Genomic DNA, 13,995 nt, shown 5'->3' with positions numbered 1-13,995 from the left:
GAATGTGTGGGAATGTGGCACCATATATTGTTCTCAGGTGTAGCATCTCATTCTCAAATTCAGCTGTGAGATCCTTGTAATGTTTTCTCATCAGTGCCTGGCATGATATCTTCATCTGCTCTTCAGTCATGTCTGTCATGGTTCATGATGTTAAGCTTTGCTGATACAGTGTGGCAAAAAAGTATTTAGTCAGCCACCGATTGTGCAAGTTCACCCACTTAAAATGATGACAGAGGTCAGTAATTTACATCATAGGTACACTTCAACTGTGAGAGACAGAATGTGAAAAAAAATCCATGAATTCACATGGCAGGATTTTTAAAGAATTTATTTGTAAATCAGGGTGGAAAATAAGTATTTGGTCACTTCAAACAAGGAAAATCTCTGGCTCTCACAGACCTGTAACGTCTTCTTTAAGAAGCTTTTGTGTCCTCCACTCGTTACCTGTATTAATGGCACCTGTTTGAACTCATTATCTGTATAAAAGACACCTGTCCACAGCCTCAAACAGTCAGACTCCAAACTCCACTATGGCCAAGACCAAAGAGCTTTCGAAGGACACCAGGAAAAGAATTGTAGACCTGCACCAGACTGGGAAGAGTGAATCTACAATAGGCAAGCAGCTTGGTGTGAAAAAAATCAACTGTGGGAGCAATTATCAGAAAATGGAAGACATACAAGACCACTGATAATCTCCCTCGATCTGGGGCTCCATGCAAGATCTCATCCCGTGGGGTTAAAATGATCATGAGAACGGTGAGCAAGAATCCCAGAACCACACGGGGGGACCTGGTGAATGACCTGCAGAGAGCTGGGACCACAGCAACAAAGGTCACCATCAGTAACACAATACAACGGCAGGGAATCAAATCCTTCAGTGCCAGACGTGTTCCGCTGCTGAAGCCAGTGCATGTCCAGGCCCGTCTGAAGTTTGCCAGAGAGCACATGGATGATACAGCAGAGGATTGGGAGAATGTCATGTGGTCAGATGAAACCAAAGTAGAACTTTTTGGTATAAACTCAACTCGTCGTGTTTGGAGGAAGAAGAATACTGAGTTGCATCCCAAGAACACCATACCTACTGTGAAGCATGGGGGTGGAAACATCATGCTTTGGGGCTGTTTTTCTGCTAAGGGGACAGGACGACTGATCCGTGTTAAGGAAGGAATGAATGGGGCCATGTATCGTGAGATTCTGAGCCAAAACCTCCTTCCATCAGTGAGAGCTTTGAAGATGAAACGTGGCTGGGTCTTCCAACACGACAATGATCCCAAACACACCACCCGGGCAACAAAGGAGTGGCTCCGTAAGAAGCATTTGAAAGTCCTGGAGTGGCCTAGCCAGTCTCCAGACCTCAACCCCATAGAAAATCTGTGGAGGGAGTTGAAAGTCCGTGTTGCTCGGCGACAGCCCCAAAACATCACTGCTCTCGAGAAGATCTGCATGGAGGAATGGGCCAAAATACCAGCTACTGTGTGTGCAAACCTGGTAAAGACCTATAGTAATCGTTTGACCTCTGTTATTGCCAACAAAGGTTATATTAAAGTATTGAGTTAATTTTTGTTATTGACCAAATACTTATTTTCCACCCTGATTTACAAATAAATTCTTTAAAAATCCTGCCATGTGAATTCATGGATTTTTTTTCACATTCTGTCTCTCACAGTTGAAGTGTACCTATGATGTAAATAACTGACCTCTGTCATCATTTTAAGTGGGAGAACTTGCACAATCGGTGGCTGACTAAATACTTTTTTGCCCCACTGTATGTATTGATATATTAAATACATATGACATGAAATAAACCAGGTTCTCTCTGTGAATGTAATGTACTCTAAATTTTATAATCCCTGCATTATCAGCCAAATTATAAGATTGTCCGTTTTCAAGATCAAATATAAAGAAAATTAAAATAGGCTTAAAATATCTAACCAAGACAATAACAATCCTCTAACACCTGTGTCATCATGCTAAACGAAAAACAGTGGCAACTTCACATTCCTGAGATTACCACGAATCCATCGATACCAAGTTTGTCCTGGTCCATGACTGGGAAGGAGCTGAAATATCCACACAGACTGAACCTGTTTTTACTGCGAGGTCCGCGAATTAATTGGCGGCGGCCGCCCGCGATAATAATTCAGATTTAATATATATATATATATATATATATATATATATATATATATATATATATATATATATATATATATATATACATACATACATATACATATATACATACATATATATATATATATGTATGTATATTTGTATATATATTAGTGTTTTCACTGATAACACTAATTAATTTATATTTGATCTTGATGGTGAAACTAAAGGCGTTTAACACTGAACACCTAACATGAATTCAGCTTCTGAGAGCTAGCTAATAGCTAAAACTGTGTTCTGCTGCTGCTCTCCTTCCTTCTACTTGCTTCTGTTCAATTAACTTTTTCTACTTCTCCTTCTTTTCTTTTCTTTTCTGGAAGCCAGATTTCCCTTTCTTGGGAAAAGACATGACTGACTCTCCTGCCTCCAGCTCTGGCTGTCAGCATCTGCGATGTCTCATAGCTGTACATGCAGCCGTGCAGCCCCTGGCCGCTGGTGTGGACTAAACCACTTTGCACATTTTTAAGGGGTGATAGATGCCTCAGAGGTTATTCAGTTATTATTTTTAAGGCGAAATTCTGTTTCTTAACCTCTTTATCCAGGTAAAGGGAAGTTTATTAAGACATTAAGTAAGTTGGGGGGAAAAACAACAACAATAAAAATTTTTTATTCAAAGCTGTCTCAGGGCCCCTCCCTGCAGTGGGCCCTGGGTAAACGGTACCCTTTCCCCCCCCAGTCCGACGCCCCTGGCGACGCATGCCGGTCGCTGTTTGTGCTACTTAAAAAAATTCTTTAACAACAACTTTCAAACAAACTATTAACATTCATTGCTGTCCACATTCAGTGTTAGTCTAAAACATTCAGAACATGAATACATATCTTTAATTGTCCTAAAATGAACTTCTTTTGTTTGAAAATACATATTTTCTGAAAAGGCACTCGAGCCATTGTTCTGCCTTCTTCTCAAAACTCCCACACAGCAATGGATCATGGGTAGTACCCTTTACCCTTTGGGAAAGTGCGGATCATGGGTGCAAAAGGGACGTGGTCAGCTTCCGCACTTGCGGATCGGGACACCCTACGCACTCACACCCCTGGACTGGAATGCACAATTGAAGGGCACAAGGATGGACGTGCGAGTATTGGGATCGGGCCCAAGTGGCCAGGGAGCCACCAACCAATTCCCATTCCCGCTTGAACACTGTCCATCGTGGAGCGGATCTACTGTAGCATACCAATCTCCAAGCTGTTTTCCTATGTAATTCTGTGGTAATGGTGAGGAAGTGACGGTTCGACACATCATACACCTCCCTTACATTCACATGTCCCAACCTACTTCAGCATCTCCAGTGGATACACGTTGGTGACGGTAATGCTAACCGCAGAACAATGCTAGCCCAAGCTACTGCTTACGTTGTTGTCGATCAACAGGAAAACATTACAAATGAATATTCACGTTCCAGCATGTTCTGGAAAAATCCAGATTAATACACCCTCGACGAAACCACACACTTCCTCTTTCATTTATTCTTTAAAACTACTTTTCTTGATTATGTAATAGGTTTTTACTTTTTGGCATTTTGGTCAGTGAACCTATACTCACGTTTAGCCAAGCAAGCATTTAAATTCACTCATTTTTTTTTACATATTGTAATTTGAATTTGCGGCATGTGAAGCTAAGCATGTTGTTTTTGGTTTATTCCTTAAGGAAATCCCTTCACCTGGACAGTCTTTTTATATGAAGCAAAGTGTGAAGTACAGTCAGGGGATTTAACCTCTTTGTTGGTGTTGTTGAAGGTCAGTCACATAGTAAATATAATTACTGTACAGTGAACTTTGATATACACCAATCATGACCTTGCAATGGTGACAAGTGACAAATTACCAGCAGACTTTTTGCACATAACTAAGATTAATAACTCATGCAAGTGATTTTAGAAGCACTTTGAAGGAGTGATTTGCTGTAGAGCCACAATCCTGAAAAATTACCCCTCGGCTGAGTCAGTCAGTCATTGATACACGCCTTTAAACCTTTTCAGACATAGTTATCACTTTTAGTGCTATTTCCAAAAGGAAGTAAGATGCCATAATCATGATGAAAAAGACATCAATTCAAAAACACTGAGGTCACTTCCTGTTAAGTAGAAATAAACAATCAACAAACTGTGGCTGAAATAACAGATAGTGTGTAGTTTTCCTGTTACTGGAGAGTGTTGGCAAAGAAAAAATTGTTTCAGGTGAGTTCATGAAATGTGTTTATCTAACAATGCTGTGACCATTTCATTTGAGCAGCCTGCTGCCTCATCTCCTGCAGGTTTGTTGTTTTTCAAACCAACGAAAGAGTAAAGCAAATTGGCACCACAAGATAAAAACATCAGATTATTAAAAACAGCAACCTATTCAACATTTAGCTGAAAAATGCACCTCATTCTGGTCAGTTGACTTGATCACTTTATTAAAATGTGTTACCAGTTTGCTGTTTAAATGTCAAAGAAGACTGGCCAACACCAAAAAGAAATAAAAGAAAAAAGTCAAAGAAAAAAGAAAGCACCAGGAGTATGACGAGTGGCATTAACAAAGAGGAAACAAAAGCAGATGGTCAGAAATCCTACTTTAAAGGTGAGTGGCCTCTGGTTTTAAATCCTATTCTGTAGGCGATAAACCAAAGCCTCAGTTATCTCCTTTTGTCTGTCTGCAACACTGACAGCGGTGGATGAAGGCATGATGTTTTCAGACGATCTGCACGTCCCCGCCACAGGAACACAATATCTCAGGAAGATCTTGGGGGAATTTATTCAAATTAAATCCAAGCGTGATTAGAATTAGAAATCTAAATTAATGGTCAAAGTTCAAGTGTCCCTTTGACTTTACAACCTTTTGGTTTGCATATTATTTCATCATTGTGGAGGGAATTTGTGGAAATAATCCCAGATGTAAGTGTCATGGTCTGCGTCTGTCTTCCCCATGTGTCTCCTGGTGTCCTCCATCCCTCTCTAGATTCCCTCTTGTGTCTCTTTGTTCCCCAGCTCCTCTTGTGCTCCACTCCATGTTCTCCCCTTGTGTTGTAGCCCTTTAGCGCCCTCATGTGTCCTTGTCTGTATCCCTGTTGTGTGTCTTATGCTGTAGCTCTTTAGCGCCCTCATGTGTCCTTGTCTGTATCCCTGTTGTGTGTCTTATGCTGTAGCTCTTTGGCGCCCTCATGTGTCCTTTTTCTGCGTGTCAGTTTAGTGTCTTATGTTTATAGTCCTTTAAGTCTAGTCCTCCCAGGTTTTGTGTCATCTCATTCTTCCCCAGGTCCTCCAGGTCTCGTTTACATTCTGTGTCCTTGTAGTCCCCAGCTTCCTTGTCCCCAGCTCAACGTGTGTGTGTGAGATCCAGTCTCCTGCTCAGTTTGTGTGTTTGTGTGTGTGTGTGTGTTGTTCTGTGTGTGTGTGTGCTTGTCCATTCCCCTTTCCCGTTGATATATTAGTGCCTTGGTGTGTGTGTATTAGTCCTTCCCGCAGCCTTTAGATTTAGTTTTGGTGTCTTAGAGTTTCTTAGGTTTATTTGGCCCTCCTCTGTTTCTGTTTGCCCATTTTGATTATTAGGTTCACCTGTCTTCCCTCCAGCTCTCACTTCACACACCTGCTCCCATTTTCCCTAATCACTTCTCCCAGCGTATTTAAGCCCTGTCTGTCTCTGTGTTCTTGTCGGTCCATTGAGTGTTTGTTATTCTGTCAGTCTCGTCTCGTTTGGATTACCAGTGTTCTTTGCCCCTTGGACTTTCTAGAGTTTTTGATCTCCAGAGCTTATCTGGAATTTTGGACTTCTGGCTCGCTGCCTGGATTTACTTTTGTTCCGCCTTCAAAATAAAGAATTTTACTTTTTCATCATCTCTGCCTCGTGTCATCCTGGGTAACTGCATATTTGGGTCCTAACATCCTCAGAACGTGACAGTAAGAACTTAAGCAACAACTTGATGGAGGAAACATGAGTTAGTTTCCAGAAAAAGCAAAGAAATGCAGTTTCTTTGTGATTTGTTTTGGCTTTTCAGACCTAATCCTGAAGACAGCAGGCTTTGGCTGGTGCTAGTGACAAAATATGGGTACTTTGGTTCATTGGTTTCATTGATTTTGTGTTTTACGTTGTATTTTAAAATACGTGACAATTTTATTCAAAAGTAAAAAATAAAATAAAATAAAAGTTTCTTCATATTTTAACCCCTGGTACATTCCCTATACACTATATTAAAACATGCAGTCCTTTTATTTAAAAGAAAACAGTAAAGTAGAAATGATAGTTGATTTTGGGCTGAATGGCACCCTGGCTGGGTGAGCCACATCTTCACTTCCGTCCTAAACAGTGCTTGATGTTTTGATATTCTAATGATGTATCTGTTTGGTTGTGTTTAATTTGTCCTCGGATCAAGTCATCATCAACATGAACTGACTGTAATTTTAGTGTTTTCAGTCAGCAAAGTCATAGAGTTGGTTTTTTAAATTCAGTTACTAAAGGAACGATCCATTTAGAAATAATGTCAAAATTGGAGAAAAATACAAAAAAAAAAAAAAAAAAAAAAAAAAATCAGGATCTTTCAGTTTTCCTTTGTTAATGTAAATTTTTTTATGTGTGACTTGTTTATTTTGGATTTCATCTCACTTGTCCACCTCAGACAATTAAACATAAAATTGTCAAGAGCTTTAATGTGAAGTCGTGAATCATTCTTTTCTTCTGGATTTCTAGAGCTAAATGTCACATTTTCCAAAGCAATACTTTTTTAAAAACACTGGCCCACACATTAAGAAATGTATGGGGCATTTGCTGAATATCCTTCCTCTTTTAAGTGCAAAGCTTTTAATCAAGCAACATGAAAAAAAAGCCAATATATTCGTGATAAATGTGCTCCAACGAACAAATTAAGCACTGAAGTGGCATCAATGAGAGCAAAGTGATCACTAAAACTAACAGTACATTAGAGATGATGACAGTCGGGGCCGGGCATAGGGATTCCTATAGCACTGAGAAATGCTTCAGTACAAATTTAAAACTCATGAGTCAACACTCTTAACACTTATTTAGATTTGAAATATGTGTTCTCAGAAGAATCGCATAAAACTTTAAAGCAGGCCTACACTCACGTTGTTTCAGTACATTTGCTGTGGTTTTTTTCTGTGGAAAAAGGTTCTGGTGCTCCTGTTTCAGGAAGAAACAGTTGGTCAGAGGAGTGGAGTGCAGAAAACGGCAGAATTTGGAGTCTTACTAATTATTATTATTAATCAAAATGCTAACAGCTCGCCCCTGATTGGCTAACAGCAATGCAACTCTTCCACTGCTTTCCTTTGCGCTTCTTTTTTACATGTTTTCATCAACAATAACACGAGTCGTTCAGGCTGTTCAGTGTTCTGCCGTGTTGTGGAGTTGCTAACGTGCTCTCCTTTCTCCAAGTTCATGAATGCAAGCTTTACAGTGTGATGAAGATCTGTGTGGTTTTTCTGACTCGAGAGATTCTGTTTTATCTTGGAGGCTAATTCGGGTTCAGCGTGTTCAGCATGCATGTGATACTCAGCGTGACCAAAGGTATTTGTCAGTGAATGTCTGTTTTGATCATCATTTATAAACTACTTGTTCCAGCTGTTGTACAGCAAAACAAACTGGAACATTTATCCAAATGGATGATTGTACAGAACCAAAACAAACAGGGTTTATAGAAATCCAGCAGTGATGACTGGACAATCCCAACCATGCACCACAGCCAACGGGAGGTCTAACAGACCGAAGGGAGATTGATGCACTGACAGAATGATGAAGATGGAATTGCTCTGATGAGAAGGAAGGCCAGTAATTGCCAACCATGCAGATGTTTTATAATCATTTTATGTGACTAATTGTAAAGTCCCTCAGGATCCAAGTCTCACACAGGCTAATCCATGATGCTCTTTACGGTAATCCATTCAAATAACTCTTCTCCAGCGTCATTGATTAGGAATCCAGGTTGATGGAGGAGTTGGGACTGCTCAGCTTGATAAGGCAAAGGCTGTTGTAACTTAGAGGGAAGAAAGAGTGGTCGCTCCAGTCATCAATGACCTGTTGATGCTGTGAAATGTTGATTTCTTCTCTCATTTCAAGTATGATATTCCAGGAAATACCAGCAATAATGCAAGAGATAGAAAGCCCACTCTGAGTAAATGCCACAGTTTCTCAAGGTTTAAAAATATTATAATGAAACCTGGAGGAGAAGAGAAATAAGAGCTGTTCTTGAAGGGCAGCAAAGATAACATCAAAGTCATTAAATTGATCTGATATGCATAATGAGCCTAATGAGGATTAGACAGGGATTAGATGTTTAAAGAACAAACATGCCGTTTCTTATACTGCTGACAAGTACAGTGCACAAAGGATAAATAAATAAATAAATAGGACATTAAGTTTTAACCTCTAATGCTGATGGAATTCCAACAAATACATTTAGAAAATTCAAAAAACCTTCAAAGTTTTTTATCCAAATATTGTAATTTTTTTAATAGCTTGAAGGTAGCATTCAATTCAGATTTAAACTATTTGATTGCTGTTGAACAACATTTAAAGATGACACTGTGCACCCCCCATCCTGCCCAGCATCACATGACACCTGAGGAACCCGTGAGCCAGTGGAGTCAAAAGATTGTGCCATTTACGAACATTTATTGCAAGAAAGTGAGTCAGCGATGAGTCACACGGTCACATTCCGTCTGTAAGGGCCACTTAATTAGCACTAATTGTTAAGTGTGCACACTCGCCTCCTGTCACTGTCCTCTCATCAGCCAGTGAAAGCACTCATTTGTTGCTTGGTTACCAGGAAAAATGGCCCAAAACAGTTATTGGTTTCAATGCAAGGAGGGTTTACACAGAATAAGTTTTTGATAGTGAACAAAACAATTTCATTTAGAAAGGACTTACAGTAAATTATTGGCTGTGCTGTGATTCAGACTTTTTATCCATACGGAAGTAAAAGCAAATAAAGAAATTCTGTTTACTATTTTGACATTTTTAACACTTTTATTCAGTAATTTCTGCTTTATTTATGGACAGACTGAAAATTCCAAAAGTGAGATAATCATTGAACTGAGGAAGAACTCCACAAAGTCGTTGTTGTTGGGTATTTTTATAATTGTACCTTTTTGAGGCCTAAAGGATGCCCATTTTGTGTTATTGACACAAAATGAATCTCTGCTTTTGCCAACTGTTGCTGTTCATGAAAGGTTGAGCAAGGATGCTGATTGTGGGTTTCCAACTGAAAACTGTACCTCTGTAACCTGAGAAGACCCGCCTTCTCCCCCATCCTCTTGCTGAATAAAGCCCCTGGGAAACTGAGGAGACTTGGGAGTGACGGGGGAAAAGCCTCGGAGGAGGTTTTTCCCTGCGTTAACTCTCCATTATTTTGGGGACTCAGGGTAAAATGTCTCCCTTATTGTCATGTGTGTTATTTCAGGTTCCAGGGTTATGGAGATTAAATATTACCCCACATGTAATTACTTAACAGTTGTTTTAGTTTTAGTGATGCATATCTGTGACACACACCTGTCAGGATTTCATTTCAATGAATTAATTTGAGATAACTTCCAAACACTTTTTTTTATTCACTATTTGATTTTGTAATCAAGTAAGCCAAACTGGGAATGTTGTAATGATCCAAAAGATTCCAACAATATTCTATTTTCACTGTTTCTGTTGCTTGGATGACAAAGCAGTGGGTAAAACCTTGAAGACCACATAAATCCACACTAGAGTGTCCATACTGTCCACTCCCAGGATGACATGTCCTTTGAGTGGCTCGCCTTTGGCGCTGTACTGTTCTTGCTGTGTGTATTGACCAGTGGATTAGTGATGTGATCCTCTTAGAGGGGGTGTTTGCTCATGCAAAGCCTCAGCTGAATCAAGCTACATGCACAGCTGTAACAAACACCAGCACTTACTGCTGTAACCTAGGTTGAAATCCTTGGTGTGGAAACGCATTCCTGGTGGCCTCCAGCAGAGCAGACCTTCTCTAGGTTCTGGTGTTTAGCTCTGCAAGCAAAAAATCACAAGAATCTGTGTTATTGTTTTAAATCTTTGTGATTAGTTTCAGCTCTGTGTAAGAGTTTGAGCTGTCATGCAACTACTGGGACTGTTCTTTGATGCACTTATTCTGAAATCTGCAACATGCATTTTTCATCGTTGCAAGGTCTAAAACGAATTGAGCTCCATGTTTCTTTCCTCTTTTATTGAGGAATGGGAACCACCTCATTAACCTTATCTAAGAAGCACAAGCTAATGAAATCTTCTGTTTCAGTTTCTTGTCTTGCCAAAGTTAGTTTTACTAATTAATCAAGCATGAGTCCCTCTTCCTCTCCATCATCCTAATGACTTCCTATAAAGCAAGCAAGAATGCACACACTGTCCAGGGGGAGGCTACTTTGGCACATCGTTCATGTTTTTTTACTGGAAGTTGGAATAACAACAGAGGAATGCTTTGCTCAGAGAATATGGAAAGCTTTGTATTCAGAAAATGAGCCTAATAGACATGATACTTGATGTCTTTATTTATTGTCTATGCTCCATCCTTACTGTTGTGTTTTGTTTACAGTGTCTAAACAGAATGCAGCAATGCAAGGCTGCAATTTTCACTCCAACATGCATAAGAATGTATGCATAATACAAGCCTGAGATTGTAGCACAAAGAGTATTTCTACTCCTCCTCATTAAAAAGGAACCAATCTGGTCCTCTCATCCTTTGTGATTCAGAGTGTATGACATGTTGTACCAAATGAAAAGCATGGACAAAATCCAACCTTCAACAATCAGTATTAGAAATCTGCAAAACGGCTAGATTTTCTGTAAATGAGAAGACAATAGATAATGTGATTCAATTAGCTACTAAGGCTGCTATTTGCATTTCAGTGAAAGGGTTAATAGTTAAAGTGGCCCAAGGCAGCTGCCTTTCTGCAAAGACCCATGACAACAAAACACAGCTGAACCTAGAGAAAACGGGAGTTTGGGGAGTCTTCAGCTGTATTCTTTTAATTACTCATCATAATGACACCATTTAGATGTTCAATGACCCATTTCACGGCATTGAACAGGCATGGGAAGCTCTCTGTCCTTGGCAGGGTCAGCCCTGCAGCTGCCCCTGCGCTGCTGCGTTTCAACAAAAGCATCCTCTGCCCCTCACAGGGCTTTGGGGGGCAGGTTTCTTTGGCATTTTCCTTTAATACACACTCACACATTCACATAAAACTTATTGCCACAAATGAGGGATAAACTAAATGTCTGGCCACAAAGGAATTTGGTTCAAAAGGTGCTCATTGTATGTGAGAATGTAAAATTTCTTCATGTAAATAATCCTTCTCTAGTAATTGATTTTCCTAAGATCAGCTGAAAAGAAATTAATCTATCCATCTATCCATCTATCCATCTATCTATCTATCTATCTATCTATCTATCTATCTATCTATCTATCTATCATCTATCTATCTATCTATCTATCTATCTATCTATCCATACATCCATACATCCATACATTCCTATATAAGGAACCCAGCAGATTGCATGGAGTCACTGACTAGTGTCGGAGTCTTTACAACAATCCTCATACTAAGCATGCATGCAATGACAGCGTAGAGGAAAATTCCATCCATCCATCCATCCATCCATTCATCCATCCATTCATTCATTCATTCATTCATTCATTCATTCATTCATTCATTCATTCATTCATTCAATCACCCATCCATCTCAAACAAATGAATGGTCTAGAAAAGATTTATGGTGGCAAAAATGGCCGAATTTGCTAATTCAATTAAATTCACTACAAGAGTCTTCTCAAGACACTTTCCAAAGTAAACATTCCAATTTTATCTATTTGTCATTATTCCAATTAGTTAAAAGTTTCCTATTTAAGGAAACTCATAATGCATCAAGTCACTGACTAGTGTAAGACACTTTACAGAAATCCCCACCTAAGCAAGCATGTAGTGACAGTGAAGAGGACAACTTCCTTTGAACAGGAAGAAACCTCCAACAGAACCTGGCTCAGTATAAGCAGCCATCCGCCACTCACTGGGGGTCAGTTTCACATTTTCCAAAATGTTTGCAAAGAAAAAAAAATAAATGCAACTTACAACTCCTCAGGACAGAAAAAATGCATTTCAATTCGAAATCTTTTGGATTAATTTTCTCCTAAAACGTATAAAACACAATGGAGAATTCCAAGTTAATGATTTAAGGCGAGTTATGAGTTTCTCTAACCATACTAAAATGTTTAGGATAGTTTAAACATCATAAATCACGTTGCAAAATGGGTATGTGACATTACACAAATGGGAAATTTGTGACTTTTTTTAAATATTGCAGTAATGTGATAAACTCTTTGTCATGGTTTGTGTCTGCATCTCCCCTCATGCGTCTCCTTTTGTCCTCCATTCGTCTCTAGGTGCTCATTTTGTGTCTTCTAGCACCCTCGTGTCATGTCTGCGTCTTCCTCATGTGTCTCCTGGTGTTCCCCATTTGCCCCTCAGGTCCGGTGTTCATTCAGGCATCCCCAGCCCCTCTAGTTGTAGCTCCAGCCTCTTTGTCCCCAGCTCGGTGTGTGTGTGTGTGTGTCATTCCCCAGCTCAGTGTGTGTGTGTGTGTGTGTGTGTGTGTGTGTGTGTGTGTGAGTCCTTCCTCAGTCTTTTGGTTTAGTTTTGGATTTCATAGTTTTAGGTTTATCTGCCCTCCACTGGTTCTCTTCCCCATTTAGATAATTGTTGTCACCTTCCTTCCCTCCAGCCCTCACTCCACACACCTGCTTCCTGTTTCCCTAATTGCTCCTCCCAGTGTATTTAAGCCCTGTCTTGTCTCTGTGTTGTGTCGGTCCATTACTGTTGTCAGCGTTGTTTGCGCTCCATGTGAGCTTTATGTCTCCAGGTTTTGGTGCTCTAAGTGAGCTTACGGTGTCCTGAGTTCCAGTACTTTTGGACTTTGTGCGCTACATGAGCTTATGTTCTAGTTACCAGGGTTTTTGGTTTTTTGGCTCGCTGCCTTGTGGATTTATTTTGTTTCATCCTGCCAATAAAAGGATTTTTACTTTTACCAACTCCTGCTCAGGGGCGGCATTAGGCCTGGCTACTTGGGCACAAGACCCGGATGTTTTATGATAAGCCCCGGATCTAAATCGCAGAAGTAACATGCAGTACCAAAGTCCAACAGAGAGGGAGCAGCTGGCAGCTGGCAGTAGTTTGTATACAGCCTGCCTGAGCCTCCACCACTGAAGAAGAAGCCCTTCAGCAGCCGGCTTCTTCTACACGCTCTGCCTGAAACGCATAAGCGAAGATGGACATAAGGACGTTTTTTAGACCAAAAGTACCGCGACAGAACCCCAGCTTTGACGAGACTGGTGTTGACTCAGGTTTGTGAGTCTTATTTGAAAATATTTGTTGCGCTGCTGGTTTGCCTAAAGTTAGCTTCCTATCAGGTAAAGTTGTTGGAGAAAGAACGGGAATATTTACTATCATCTCACACTGAACACTAACAGGAACAATACTCTGCCCTGAAAATGCTTAATATGTAGCTTCAGATTAAAAATTATGTGGTACAAGACAAATATATATGATGTTGACTAGTGCGTGTCACGTGTGTGTGTGTGTGTGTGTGTGTGTGCGCGCGCGCGTGTGTGCATGTGCGCGTGTGTGTGCGTGCGCACGTGTGTGTGTGTGTGTTAAGCCCCGGATATTCTTCAGTCCTAAATCCGCCCCTGCTCCTGCCTCTTGTCGTCTGGGTAATCTGCATTTTGGGTCCTACCTTCCCCTCAACGTGACACTCTTCTGGAAATAAGAAACCAGTTTTGTAAATCAGTAGTAGCCCTGGCACCTTAAAGAGTATTTTTTTTTTCATGTTTGGTTTTATGGG

At 40.2% G+C, this 13,995-nt stretch overlaps 1 non-coding gene across 1 annotated transcript in view; it reads right to left on the bottom strand.

The window, feature by feature from the left end:
* Window positions 1-13,995, bottom strand: part of LOC107378424 (extracellular leucine-rich repeat and fibronectin type III domain containing 1a) — a 90,879-nt gene that overhangs the window by 12,725 nt on the left and 64,159 nt on the right. The window contains exon 2 of the transcript XR_011520610.1: window positions 10,044-10,134. This is a non-coding gene — a transcript (extracellular leucine-rich repeat and fibronectin type III domain containing 1a). The remainder of the gene's footprint in view (window positions 1-10,043; window positions 10,135-13,995) is intronic.

The sequence above is a fragment of the Nothobranchius furzeri genome, chromosome 5 (genome assembly GCF_043380555.1).
Source record: "Nothobranchius furzeri strain GRZ-AD chromosome 5, NfurGRZ-RIMD1, whole genome shotgun sequence".
NCBI classification, from domain to species: Eukaryota; Metazoa; Chordata; class Actinopteri; order Cyprinodontiformes; family Nothobranchiidae; genus Nothobranchius; species Nothobranchius furzeri.
The sequence above is the reverse complement of the archived record's forward strand: the minus strand, read 5'-3'. Positions and strand labels throughout refer to the sequence as shown.